Source organism: Pogoniulus pusillus, chromosome 6 (genome assembly GCF_015220805.1).
Source record: "Pogoniulus pusillus isolate bPogPus1 chromosome 6, bPogPus1.pri, whole genome shotgun sequence".
Classification (NCBI taxonomy): Eukaryota; Metazoa; Chordata; class Aves; order Piciformes; family Lybiidae; genus Pogoniulus; species Pogoniulus pusillus.
In genome coordinates this window covers 33,593,184-33,607,899 of record NC_087269.1, presented here as the reverse complement: position 1 = coordinate 33,607,899, position 14,716 = coordinate 33,593,184, and the positions used below count along the sequence as shown (strand labels likewise).

General features: G+C 42.9%; 1 protein-coding gene across 4 annotated transcripts in view; it reads left to right on the top strand.

Moving 5' to 3' along the window:
* The window catches only part of LOC135176252 (protein FAM13A-like), a 93,110-nt gene that overhangs the window by 69,409 nt on the left and 8,985 nt on the right, over positions 1–14,716 (top strand). Inside the window, exons 8-9 of one of the 4 annotated variants that reach the window (XR_010302581.1) lie at positions 2,182–2,253; positions 2,668–3,039. The exons of 1 other annotated variant lie outside the window; for it this stretch is intronic. The gene's annotated coding sequence lies outside the window, so the exon portion shown is untranslated. Of the gene's footprint in view, positions 1–2,181; positions 3,040–5,427; positions 5,790–14,716 lie in introns of those variants that run through there. 2 more of the 4 variants (XM_064145153.1, XM_064145150.1) reach the window with 2 other exon arrangements.

Here is a 14,716-nt window from a genome sequence, read left to right as displayed (position 1 = left end):
TCAGATGTTATCAAATGTGGTTAAATAGAAAAATAATCCCTTGTGCTTTCTAAGAGCTGACATCTCAAGAAGACAGTGGTCATGTCTTGAAATTTTCTTCAGTGTGCTTGAAGTTTTTAAAAATATTTTTCAATATATTTTTCATTTTATTTCTTTATTGAGAACATGATGGCCTGCCAGGTATTGTCAATTGTGAGGTATGCTTCTTTTGTGTCATTACATTTTTGTTTCTGTTTGTAAGAGCTGATTAGTCCCAAGTGCTGAAAGAAAAGTCAAACATCATATGTAGTACTAAGAAAAGTTTTGCCATGCTTCAGAATGGGAGTTCATAGAATTATAGAATCAACCAGGTTGGAAGAGACCTCCAAGATCATCCAGTCCAACCTATCCCCCAGCCCTATCCAATCAACTAGACCATGGCAATAAGTGCCTTATCCAGTCTTTTATTGAACATCTCCAGGGACAGCAATTCCACCACCTCCCTGGGCAGCCCATTCTCCTAACACCCAGCCTAGACCTTCCCCAGCGCAACTTGAGACTGTGTCCCCTTCTTCTGTTGCTGGTTGTGTGGGAGAAGAGACCAACCCCCACCTGGCTACAACCTCCCTTCAGGTAGTTGTAGACATCAATGAGGTCCCCCCGAGCCTCCTCTTCTCCAGGCTAAACAACCTCAGCTTCCTCAGCCTCTCCTCATGTGAAGTGCTTTGGATCCTTCCAGAGGAGACCTGGGCAGTGAGACTGAACAGGCAGTGAGAACGCTGACCTTTTAAGTGGCGTTGCCATTTAGTCTGCAGCATAGGCGTTTGATGCCAGCAATGTGAGTGTTTATATGCTCCAGGGCTAAGTTAAGGCTCTAGAGTGCATGGTGACAGATTCTAGAAAGTGATTTGTTGCAGCATTTTCCAAAGTGCTTTCATAAAAAGTGACGCTGATATATATTTAAGAGCCCAAATCTCGATGATGATAGATACGAATAACTAGCTTACGAGCTTCTAAAATGTTGTACCAAACTGCTTTGAGTCTCTCTGATCCTCATGGTGCTCATTGCTTGCATTCTATCCTGAAAGCATTTATATGGTCCAGCAATGCAAAACCCAGTAAGAAATACATCATATTCCAACTGCAGTGGTGTAGCACAGCTGTTGCTTTTAGCTATTGTAGCAATTGTACTTTATGCTATTGAAAGACACACCTTATTGCTGCTTCTTGGAATGTCATCTTTGTTGCTTTTCCAAAATTTATGTTCTACTTTGTATGTATTTTTTCAGATGTGAAGTATCTTAAGTATTGCTGAAAGCCAAGCTGTGCTCTGTCCACAAAAAAATGTGTTGTAGAGGTTTGGATATTAATTGTCTGAGGCAAGAATTATAAAATAGAACTATTTTTACTTTCCTGAAAACCCTGCCCCCAGTCTATATGCAAAACTAGTTAGGGTTTATTTACAGGCTTTAATTTGGTCAGGAATTCTTCACAGGATGTTTGTGGGCAAATTTAGAGATTTAGAAAAGTCAGAGAATGGAAAATGCTAAGTTACTAACACAGCTTTACCCCACTATAAATCAGGATGAGCAGAGAATCTAAGGGAAATAGCAGACTTTACTCATGCAGGTGAGATAGGAAATTGGTGGTGATAGGAAATTGATGATGATCCCTTGCTGAATTTCTCTGCCAGCAGCCTCTCTCAAATGCAAGCAATATCATAGAATCGTATAGAATCAACCAGGTTGGAAGAGGCTTCCAAGATCATCCAGTCCAACCTAGCACCCAGCCCTAGCCAATCAACTAGACCATGGCACTAAGTGCCTCAGCCAGGCTTTTCTTGAACACCTCCAGGGACGGTGCCTCCACCACCTCCCTGGGCAGCCCATTCCAGTGCCAAATCACTCTCTCTGTCAAGAACTTCCTCCTAACATCCAGCCTAGACCTCCCCTGGCACAGCTTGAGATTGTGTCCCCTTGTTCTGTTGCTGGTTGCCTGGGAGAATAGACCAACCCCCCCACCTGGCTGCAGCCTCCCTTCAAGAAGTTGTAGGCAGTAATGAGACAGCAAATATCCAATCGTTGTGCATCCATGCGGCAAAAGCCCAAGGCAAGTGGAAAGACCCACCAAAGTCAAAAGTGCAGTATTTTGGAACAATTCACTCCAGCACTTAACTAATCTGTCTCTGTTCTTTATCTTTAGATACACAGCACTTGTCATCTGTCATAGTTCCTGACTTTTGCAATATGCTTATTTGTGAAGCTTGAAATGAAGGTAAAATAGTGTGACTAGAACCTCCTAAATTAAAGTGTGGAAGTGGAGACCAAAAAAACCCACACATTTCTTTTGCATGAAGTTAACCAAATGAGTTCTTCTTGCCTGGGGAATGGGTTAAACAGAACTACCTAGATTCCAACTGTGTTCCATCTAAAGAAATACGAGCAATTTCTGCTTCTGAAGCACATCAGGATGAATAATTTAGGGGTTCTGGGTCTGTTCCTTGTACAATAAGGTATCATAGAGGATAATATATCATTAGTTTGCATAGACACTTTCTGTAATTTGGAATAGCACACACACTGTACTCTAGCAGAAAGTAATGCATACTTGATAAAAATTACCTGAATATTAGCAGCTTTGTCAAAATAGCAGATCAAAAATCTAATGTCAGACTTGTGTTTCATTAAGATTCATGGAAGGCCATCACTAGGACTTGAGAAAGAAGCATTCAGTGATGCTCTGACAGTGAACTGGATCCGTTTCTCGGAGAGCATCTAGTCAGGCAAAACACATCTGCATTGCAGTATCTTCTAGCCCAGAGTATGCTGGACATGTTAGAGCAGGGGGACATGGCAGCAGTTCTGCTCTAATTACATGGGATGCAACTGTTGTTTGCAAAGACATGTGTAGCTCTGGGTACCTGAACACAGTGTCAGTTGGCCTGCAGGTGATTTGAGGTCATGCAGGACTCTACACAGATCACATCACTCTTGTTATGCTCCACCGGGGTGGTGTGTCTAGTGCAGCTTGCTGTAACATTAAATTACTTCAGAGAATGTTGCTTCTGGTTTCACTTTTTTAAACAAATATTCAGTTAAAAATATTTGTATCTGTTGATAAGCAAATCAACCTATGTGTTCCTCTGTGCTTGTTGCTAGAGAGTTATGCTAAGGTTTTTAGTACTGTCTTGGAAGATGAATCAAAGTTTTCCATATGGGAAGACCAAGACATGTGTGATTCATCCATCTAGTGTGAAATATTAAGTGAAAATGCCAACAGTACACGATGCAGGAAGAACATCTCATTTAATTCATTAACCAGCACTCTGATTTGTGTCAGTCAAAACTTCCATCTCAAACAGATTCTCACTTTATGACCCTCCTATTTAATTTGTGAATCTCTGTTGGATTTGGCCTTAAAGCAGCTTTGTGCACACTGATACAGATGAGCACCATTAGTGTTCTAGTTAATAGCATCTCTTGTAAAATTATATTGACCTTGAAAGTTATTGCAAGAGATAAGAATATTAAACTTGGTGGCATTGGAATATCTGACTTCTGGCATGAGTTTTAGATGCCTTTAATGGTTATTTTTGGAAACTAAAGTTTGATGTATGTATATACATGCCTGTTTATGTGACAGTCCTTTCTTTGCTCATGCAATGACTGCCTGGAAGTAATGCAACTGCACTGGTGAACTGGACTAATGACTGCTTTCTGTGTTGCACTACTCTAAAGAGGAGATTTGGCTTGGATGACAAACTCTATAATCTTGGATCTTTCTGCAGAATACTGTTTAGTACCCTGCTGAGGGAGGGCATTGGCTGTTCTGTAGTAACTCTGTTGAGTGGCACTGGCTTCCACATTTTGTCTGACAAAGTTGCTGTGGAAAAAGATAGAAATGTCTTTGTCTCCTCCTCCAGAAGAATATTTACTTGTTTCACTACTGTGATAAGACTAGGAGAGGAGCTCAGGGTGTGACGTCCCTCTGCTCAAGTGACAAGCACATTTATTGAACATGGTCATACACAAGGACGCTTTAAGAAAACAGAATGGCACCTGAGCTCCTGAACTACTCTTTCCTGTTGGCTGTCATTATGTCTCCAGTGAGACAGAATTAGTGCCAGGATATTTGAATCAATTTCAGGTCATCTGCAGCCAGAGGCTGACTTGGCTGTGTTTCTGTTCAGCAATGTATATTTTATGCAGAGGTTTACTGTGCCTTGTAAATAGAGTGATGTACTATCTGAAAAGTGCAGGTCTTTGCAGACTGCATTTGGTGAAAAGTTTAGTCCCTAAATTGCCAAGTAATGTTTTTTTTTTTCCTAAGTTCCTTGAAACATGTCTATAATGCTTAAGTTGGCAATGCCCTCCTGGGCACAGGTTGCCCAGGGAAGTTGTGGAGCACAGAATCACGGGATGTGATCTTTGATCCCAGCTGCTGACATCATAGGGACCCTGGCCGAGGCCAGCAGAAGCTGGGATACTGAGTTCTGGCATCTTGGCAACTGTCTGTGTACTCTGTATCCAGGGATGCTTTGGTGGTGTGCTTCTGGTTGTGTGCTTCTTCTGGTGTGGTTTTTAGTGATGGGGTTTTGATTGTGTCTTTCTGGTGGTGTGCTCTTGGTGGTGGCTTTTATTGGGGTGAGTTTGGTGAGATGTTTCTGGTGGTGAGGGTTTTGTGATGTTGGTGTGCATTTGGTGGAGTGGTTTTGTTAGGGTGTTTCTAGTGTGAGGTTTTGGCAGTGTGGATCTGGAGGTGTGGGTTTGCTGGTGAGGTGGACCTGTTGGAGTGCATCTGGTGGTATGGTTCTGGCAACAGATTTGGTGGAGCTGGTGCAACTGGTGGTGGGCCATGAAGAGGATATGGTGGCTCCTGCGGGGCAGGAGAGCATGGGAGGGGCCTGTATCCTCAGGGAGCAACAGTGGAAATGAGCTCCAGCTCGAGGGCCAGCAGCATGACACCAATTGTGCCTGGCATCAAGCTACTGGAGGTCTGAAGGATGCAGCCTCTCCAAGCAGAGCAGGTAGGACTCTGCAGTGTGGAGAAGATGATGGGGACAAGGCTGTCAGCTGCCCTTTGGGTGGGCTGCTGTGGGGGTGGGATAGTTGGGGGCAGTTGTTTGGGTGGTGCTAATGATCCAGGAGAAAATGCCCTTCCAGGCATTCTGAAGATGCTGGTTCCTTCTGGGCTGATTTCTGATCACTTGGAGTCATCTCCTTGGCACATGGGACGGACCTCTGTGCTCCAGAAAACAAACTGCCAAGCTTGAATCGAGCTGCATTTGGAACCAGCATTTTGGCAGGGTGCTGACTGGGATCTGATGGGTTGGAGGAATGCATACGTACCAAGGGTGTCTCTGGAAGCAGGATGATTCCCAAAGCACTAGAGGCATCATGGGGCTGTCTAGACTCCTGCTGATTCAAAGAAATCAGGCTTTTACTGTAGGTGAGCCAGCTCTAGACTCCCACCTCCACCCTGGAATGCCTTGGGTGTTTGAGCTCACTGACCGGTTTGAGAGACGCTCAGAGCAGTAGCTGCAACTTCAAGAGAAGTTCAACCAGGATATCAGGAAGATCCATAAGATCAGCCAGAGCTTTTTTCAGCTGCTGAACAAAGCCATACTAAAAGTAAGCAGAGTGAAAATAGAGAAGAGGCAGTCGCAAAAGCCTGTCAAGAAAAGATACAGGCTTTGGACAAGGCCAAAGGGGAACTACACCAGGTGTGGAGGAAGGAAGAGGAGCAACAAAAGCACTATGAAGAGACAGAGGATGCCATCAACAAAGCAGACAGGCTGTAGCAAGACCTGACCCTGCTGCAAAAACAAAACCTATCTGTCCGCCAGCAGCTGGGTCAGATAGAGAAGAACGGCCAAGAAGGAAAGGTGAGCGATGCCTTTACATGTAATGCCAATAAAGTAGGCCGAGAGGTGAGTGGAGCACTGCCTAGATTTGTCCTTGTTGTGTTGATATGCAGAAGGTTTTGGCAAGCCTTAGACCATGTTGATGCCTCTGTATGTATGTGTGTATCTACTGTCGTCTCCCTGGGCTTGTGTGAAGCGTTTGTCACTGTACCACACAAGGTCCTTGTCTCTACAATGGAGAGACCTGGATTTGGCAGGTGGCACAGTGGGTGTGAAAGGAATTGGCTAGACGGTCACACTCCAAGACCTGGGGCCCGTGGTCTCTGCCCTGGTGGAGCTGGCCATATGTTCTTGCAGCACAATACAAACACTGAGTGTGCTTTTAGAGTGAAAGTCTGTGTGCACCACCTCTGCAAATTAGAGCTGACAATAGAAGAGAATGAGTATAATGTAAATCTGGCGGAGAATGAGTTCAATCAAAGTGTACATCTCCTCTCAAATAGTTGCACATGGAAAAAGGCCTGTACAATTCTCTAATGAGTGAAAACTTTCTTTTTCAAGTCAAACTGACTTCTATCATAGCCAGGAAGAAAAGCAGCTACAAAAATATTTCTTTTAAATTTTATAGTAATTTAGATTTTAGTTTTAATCCAATTTCTTACCAGCATGGTAACTATTTCTATTGTTTTAAACTCACAGAGATTAAATTACAAATACTCCAAGAGATCAAAGAAGTAAATATGAAAAAAAGAAAAAGAGTCTGCTTCCCATATCATTTGCATTAGTTCTAGCATGGTTTAGTGCAAATAAGTAATGCACACATACTTACGCAACCAAAAGACCACTCAGTCACTTCCACATGCTGAAATCCAGTTTAGTGACTGTATAAATCAAGAAGAAAAATGCAGGTTGTGTTTTTTCTGTTTCCATATGTTACTGTCTGTGTATCCATTTCATAGACACCGAATTGTAACTGTCTGAGGTGCCAAGGTTAAAGAGCAGTGACTAAAATTACCAGATAGCTTTTTATGGTCATGCATATTTCTGAGCATTAATTAAATGAAAAAGGGCAACATCTACAATTTTATTGAGTGAAACACGAAATAAAGCAAGCATAGTTGCTGACCCAGAGCTAAGCCCTGGATTAATTAGATTTGCAAATTTGTAGAGATCCTACAGCCTATTTTTAGTTACAGCTGGAAACGCTGTCAAACCTAAGAGTGTCTTTGCAATGCACAGTAAGAATAGGTCACTTGCAAAATGGGTACACAGTGGTGGAACAAGGAAGTGGGATAGTTTCCAAAGGCCTAGAGTGATAGGACAAGGAGCAGTGGTTTGAAATTAAAGAGGACATTTAGATTGGATGTTAGGAACAAATTCTTGACCATTAGGGTGGTGAAACACTGTAACTGATTGCCCATGGGGATAGCTGAGACTCCATCAGGCTGGACAAGACTCTGAGCAAGCTGATCTAGTGAAGGATGTCCCTGCTCACTACAGGGATATTGGACTGGGTGACCTTTGTTGCTGCCTTCAAACCCATGATTCTGTGACTTTAGTGGGTTACTGACTTAGTAAATTCAAGAGCATCAGCACATATGTGCCAGGCACCATTTTTTTTTGTTCCTCTCAGTTGTCCTAGGCTGATTCTTATGGAAGCAACAACACTTCTTTTCATCTCTTCATTTATGTCTCCAGACCCTTTCAGTTTTGATCTTGCTTTGAGTAGCAATTGGAAAGGAACACTCAGTCTCATTTGAGTCCAGGAATTTAGCAAAGTCATATTAAAAACCAATTCCAAGTACATATCATGAAGCTCCATTCAAATAGTGCAGACATATTTCTAGTTGGTTACAGGACTGATAGTAGGAAGGTACTTTGTTATGCAGATGTTGCCTGTGTCTGTAACTAAAATGGATTTACAAGAATGTTTTATTAGATTAATGACAGGTTTTCAGGTTCTCAAGATTGTGTGATTGTTTTTAATCTTACAGTTGAGTAACTTCTTCTTGCAAAGGCATTTGTCTTGTTAATATACTGGAGTGTGGCCAGCAGGTCATGAGAGGTCGTTCTCCCCCTTTGCTCTTCTGAGACCCCCTCCATGAGTTCTGTTGTCCCTATCATAAGAAGGACACAGCTGTTGGAGCGAGTCCAGAGGAAGGCCACAAAGATGATCCAAGGCTTCCTTCCAATACCTGAAGGAATCCTACAAGAAGGCTGGAGGGGGACTTTTCATAAGAGTGCCTAGCAGTAGGACAAGAAGGAAAGGTTTGGAGCTGAGGGTCAGTAAGTTTAGACTGGATCTTACGAAGAAGTTCTTCATTATGAGGGTGGTGAGATGCTGGAATAGGTTGGCTAGGGAAGTTGTGGATGCCTCCTCCCTGAGATTGATCAAGACCAGGTTGGTTGAGGCTTTGAGCAGCTGAGTCTAGTTGAGAGGCATTCCTACCCATGTTGGGAAGATTGGAATAGATGATCTCTAAGGTCCCTTCCAACCTAAGCTATTCTATGACCCAAAAAGCCAGTAAAAAATATAATCTGAAAACTGTGTGGCATGAAAACCTATATAGCAACACAGGTGGCAGGATGATACTTGGAGTTAAAGGAGCTATGTGATTTTTAAGACTCTTGTGTCTTTCATGGCTGCTCAGCACCAAGTAGTGGATTGCACTATGTCAGTGCTGTAACCACACTTCAAAGTCATGCCAGTGGTTCTAAGTTGGGAGCAGAATTGCTGCTTGGGTCCTTATGAGTTATGCAAGAACCAGATGACGTGTTTATATATGAGAAGTTTTGAGGTTATTTCCTTAAAATCTTTGATTGCTGAAGAGACACTTAAGCAAGAGCTTCTAAGATTTGTCCTTCTGAGAGCCTGGGGAAGCGAGCAGCTTTGCAAGTGGCAGAGGAAGCAGGTAAAGAGAATATAACAAAAATATAGGAGACGGTAAGATGATTTTAGGATATCTGTACAGCAAAGTAGAATTTCCAGTTGCATGAGGCCAACCTAGCTGTGAAACTCCTGAGAGCTCCATGGTGAGGAATATTCTATCTAACGTTATTAACAGTTGGTAGCTTTCCAGGAAAGTGCATATATGAGATTGGAGATAAGAGGTACTGTGTGCTTGGCTACATGCATATCTGAGGCCTGCACTTGAGAAGCAGGGGAAGCATACTGTTGCTGAAGTCCCATGTAACTCACTATGTGACACAGATTAAGAATCAAACTCAGGGGTGGCGGCTGTGATTCTTCGTTTGCAGGTTTTGCAGATGACTGCAGTACAACCAGATAGAAAAAGCCAGTCTAGGTATCTGACCAAGATCTTCAGGACTTTATTGCCCTCTACAACTACCTAAAAGGAGATTCTGGAGCTGGTCTTTTGTCCTATCATTAGTAATTCGGGAGAAGAGGAAATGGCCTCAAGTTGCATCAGGGGAGGATTAGGTTGGATGTTGGGAGTATGTTCTTTACGGAGCAGGTGGTCAGGCACTGGAGTGGGCTGCCCAGGGAGGTGGTGGAGTCACCACCCCTGGAGGTGTTTAAAAGGAATGGATGTGGTGCTTGAGGCTATGGTCTAGTGATTAAGCATGCTGGGATGAAGATTGGACTGGATGATCCTGATGGTACTTTCCAACCATAGTGATTCATAGTGATTAGATGTTCTGCTGAGGGATTTGGTTTAGTCAAGGACTTATCAGTGTGAAACTAATGATTGGACTCAAGGATCTTGAAAGTCTTTTCCAATCTAAGAAATTCTGTGATTCTGTGAAATCCATTGCTATCTCTCTGAAATTCTTACTATTCTTTGGTATGTGTTTTCTGTACATAATTTTACTGCCATGGGAGGGAGGAGGTCCCAACATTATTCAAGTTGTGTACTTTGTATTGCTATGTAAACAGATTGCTGCTGATAACAAATCATTCATCTTGTAAGACTGCTTTTAAACAATAATGGGAAGACATCACTATTTTTTTCAAGCATAAATCTGTGTTTCCAGTTTTACTGTTTCTCAAAGATTTTTTGTTAAAGCAGAAAGTTATTTTTGTACATGTCAGATGTCATTATACATAAAAAGATGATTATTCATTTTGAGTGGCAGGAGTGTTTTCACTCACCCTTTTCATGGGCATCATTCATAGTAGGTTTGGAAAATCGGAACAGACTTCTGCCAACAAACAAAATATTAATGAAGTACATATTACATATGACTTGTGCTGAAGATATTGCAGAATCACAGAATTAACCAGGATGGAAAAGACCTCTAAAATAATTGAGTCGAACCTATCACCTAACCCTTCTAATTAACTAAAACATGGCACTAAGTGCCCCATCCAGCTTTCTCTTAAACACCTTCAGGGATGGTGACTCCACCACCTCCCCAGGCAGCCCATTCCAATGGGCAATCATTCTTTTTGTGAAGAACTTCTTCCTAACATCCAGTCTAAACCTGCCCTGGTGCAGCTTGAGACTCTGACTTCTTGTTCTGTCACTGGGTGCCTGGGAGAAGAGACCAACCCCTGCTTGGCTTCAACCTCCTTTCAGGTAGTTGTAGAGAGTAATAAGGTCTCCCCTGAGCCTCCTCTTCTCCAGGTTGAGCACCTCTAGCTCCCTCAGCCGCTCCTTGTAGGGCTGTGCTCCAGCCCCCTCACCAGCCTTGTTGAGGTTCAAACACCTCAATATCTTTCTTAAATTGAGAGGCCCAGAACGAACTGGACACAGTACTCCAAGATGTGGCCTAACATCCACAGTCTTCCTCACATCCACCAGGCAGGTCACCTGGTTATAAAAAGAGATCAGGTTGGTCAAGCAGGACGAACCCAGCTGGTCAAGCCATCCTGTAGGTGCCCTGTGATTGCACTCAGGATGATCTGTGCCATTATCTTGCGTGACACTGAGGTCAGGCTGACAGGTCTGTAATTTCCTGGGTCCTCCTTCCGACTCTTCTTGTGGATGGGCACCACATCAGCAAGCTTCCAGCCTTCAGGGACCTCTCCAGTGAGCCATGACTTGATAAATGATGGAGAGCAGCTTGGTGAGCTCATCTGCCAGCTCTCTCATCACCCTAGGATGGATCCCATCTGGTCCCATAGACTTGTGAGAATCCAAGAGGTTCAGCGGGTCCCTAACTGCTTCCTCCTGGATTACAGGGGTACTGTTCTGCTCCCTAACCCCACCTACCAGTTCAGGAGGCCAGCTGGCCTGAGGACAACCTGCCTTACTATTGAAAACTGAGGTGAAGAAGGTGTTAAGCACCTTTGCCTTTTCCTCATCTCTATTTACTACATTCACCTTGTCTGATAAAGAGTGGAGGTTATCCTTGCTCCTCTCTTTGGCATTAATATATTGGTAAAAACATTTCTTGTTATCATCCACAGCAGTGGCCAAAGTTCCAACTGGGCTTTTGTCCCTCTAATTTTCTTCCTACATGAGGTGGCAAAATCCTTACATTATTCCTGGGTTCCCTTCCCCTCTTTCCAAAGGTGATATGCCCTCTTTTTTTCCCTGAATTCCTTCACAAGTTCCCTTGCCCATCCAGGCAGGTCGTGTTCCCTGCCAGTTCTGCTTTTGGCACATCAGCACAGCCTGTTCCTGAGCCTTCAAGATTTCTTTCTTGAAGTGGGTCCAACCTTCCTGGACCCTTTAGTTTTTAGGGCTTTTTGCCAAGGTACCCTTCAAGTTAGTTCTTTGAATAAGCCAAAGTCTGCCCTCTGGAAGTCCAGTGTGGATGTGTTGTTGATGCCTTGCATATTGAAAACTATAATTTCATGGTCACTGCACCTCAGGCAGCCTCCGACCACCACATCTACCACCAGCCCCTCTCTGTTCATAAACAGCAGGTCGAGCAGATCCTCACTCCTAGTAGGCTGGCACACCAGCTGTGTCAAGAAGCCATCCCCTATACTCTCTAAAAACCTTCTAGACTGCCTCCTCTCTGCTGTGTTAAGTTCCCAGCAGATATGTGGCAGGTATAAAGTCACCTACAAGAACAGGGGCTGGTGATTTTAAGACATCCTGCAGTTTATAGAATAATACATCCATCTTCTCTTCCTGGCTGGGTGGCTTGTAACAGACTCCAACCAATGTCAGTCTTATTGGTCTATTCTTACTGTAGCCCTGCATGAGATAGCTTTTGCATAATGTAATTTTTACCAGAAGATTAAATGATCACCTCCTAAAAATAAGCTGAAAAAAAATGCTTTCTAGTCTCATTTTGGTATGAGCCAAAAGGTATTTGGGCGAGAACTTGAATATGTGTGCTATTTATTGTGGCGTATTTATTACTTACAGAGCCTCTGCAGCTGTGATGCATAAATTGAAACACCTGAAGGAGTTACAGATAATATATATAATATATTTAATATAACAGGGAGGGAAATTAGGATACTGAGGATAGTGGAAACTTGAGAGCACATCGGCACATGTAAGTAAACATTTTCTGACAAATTACCTGGAAATTTTCTCCTAGACAGTGGAGAGAGATGTTTAACTGCTCCACAGCAGTAAATCAATCAACAAAAAAGCTGCCTATGGTATGGATTAAATTTAGTATATCTTTGGCTATTGCCAGCGCAAACCATTTGTTCCCTTTCTCGTGCTTTTCCCACTTAAGACTCCAAGTAGGAATTCAGATCAAGGCCTTTATCAACACCTTGAGGAAAGCAACAACAGTCAAGGGGAGGGTAATAAATAATAATAAACCCCATTAATCCTCTTTTCCATTAGTAGCAGTGTCAGATAAACCTGCTCAGAGACTCTTGGGAAATGTTAGGTGGATGATTTATTGTAGGTGTAGTTTTAAACGTAACTGTAATTTTGAAGCACGGTACCTCTGCAGATTCACCAAATGATAGAGCAGAATAGCAGATGAATTACAGCACCATGTAATGGGCAATTTCAGTATGTCTCCTCGGCTGATTTCACAGCCTTTGCAGTTAATGCTGGCTGCACTGGGTGGATATGAACATCATTTGCTGCAGAGGCTGACAGGACTGTTTTGTGATAAGAATTGAAATTAAAAAGCTTTGTTTGGTGATGCATTTGAAGAATAGATTTCATTTGGTTCCTTTTCTCTGGCCTACTTGCTGTTTGACTTTGGCACAGGAATATTTGCAAAAATTAATGGGAACAAATTCATTTGCCTTCTCTACATCACAGGTGCAAACATTAAGTATGGGCTTATAAATGTTTTTAAATAGTGAGGGTTCATTTTGTGAGGAAGCATTTTTACCCTATATTGAAGAGTGGGCTGACAATCAATTAACTCAAAACTTTTTTCTCTTCTGCAGATTTGCCATCAACAAAATACTGTCTATTTTTTGTCGATAGTAAAAATAGGTTTACTATTGATTTAAAATACTTTTTGTCAGAAGTTGAGTGTTCCTCAAGCTCTCCTTGGCAGCATTACTGTTCCTGACCTCAGCTGCATTGGCTTCTGAGGGAAAACTTGGCTACTTTTTTATTCTGCTTGAAATTCACTGCGCAAAACTGCAGTGAATCGCAGAGCACCTTCAGGCAGGATGCAGGCACCTGATAGTAGGATGAGTCAACCTTCCATCCTTCCAGCCTGGAATTCAGTTGTGCTTGTCTTCTATTTGCTAGATTGTAGACAAATGCACTTTCCTAACACTTACTATATGTTTTATTTAAAACTTTAAGATGCTTTTAGCTATCATTGTGATTTGCTTAGATCTACACTCTGATTGTGCTCTGGTAATAATTTCTAAGTTATGGAAGGCAAGGCAATTGAGAAAGAACAGACAGAAAAGATTTTAAGGCTGACTTTTTCAAAAGAGAGTTATTAAACAGGTTAGTCACAAGCATGAGTCACTTGAATTGAGTCATCCTTGCTTTTGGGTGGCTGTAGATTATCAGGTTTTCCTGTTTCTCCACGCAGCTGTGAGTAATGCTGTATTAAGAACTATTACTGCTTTGGAGAATGGCTTTTCCCTGCTCTGCACAAAGCCCCCTCTGTGGGCAGTGTACAGTGTCATTATCTGGCCTGTTCTTTCAGAACACTTGAGTGGCTGGTTGCATAAAACAAGCAATGAAATATGTGCCAAGCGCTGAGTCACAGAGAGAAACAAGCAAGTAAGGGACTTTACTATGAATCCATTTGCACAATTTGTGTAGGTGTTAGAGATATTAATCGTCATCCTGGTTTACATTAGCCCTTTTCCCACCTACAGAAGACAGAAGCCTTTGGGGTAGAATCATAGAATCATAGAATCAACCAGGTTGGAAGAGACCTCCAAGATCATCCAGTCCAACCTATCACCCGGCCCTATCCAGTCAACTAGACCATGGCACTAAGTGCCTCATCCAGACTTTTCTTCAACACCTCCAGGGAAAGTGACTCTACCACCTCCCTAGGCAGCCCATTCCAATGGGAAATAACTCTCTCTCTGAAGAACTTCTTCCTAATATCCAGCCTATACCTACCCTGGCACAACTTGAGACTGTGTCCCCTTGTTCTATTGCTGGTTGCCTGGGAGAAGAGGCCACCCCCCACCTGGCTACAATGCCCCTTCAGGTAGTTGTAGACAGTAATAAGATCACCCCTGAGCCTCCTCTTCTCCAGGCTAAACAGGCCCAGCTCCCTCAACCTCTCCTCATAGGATTTGTGCTCCAGGCCCCTCACCAGCTTTGTTGCCCTTCTCTGGACATGTTCCAGCACCTCAACATCTTTCTTGAATTGAGGGGCCCAGAACTGGACACAGTACTCAAGTTATACAGAATGGAGGTAATCTGTGGGGAACAAAAGTCAAGGGGAGTCGTGGGCACAAATATGTCCTGAGATGGTAACTGGGTTGATGGCTGAATAAGTGTTGAAGTTGGGTTTGGATGTGTTGGGGTTTTTTTCTTCTATATTTGTAGA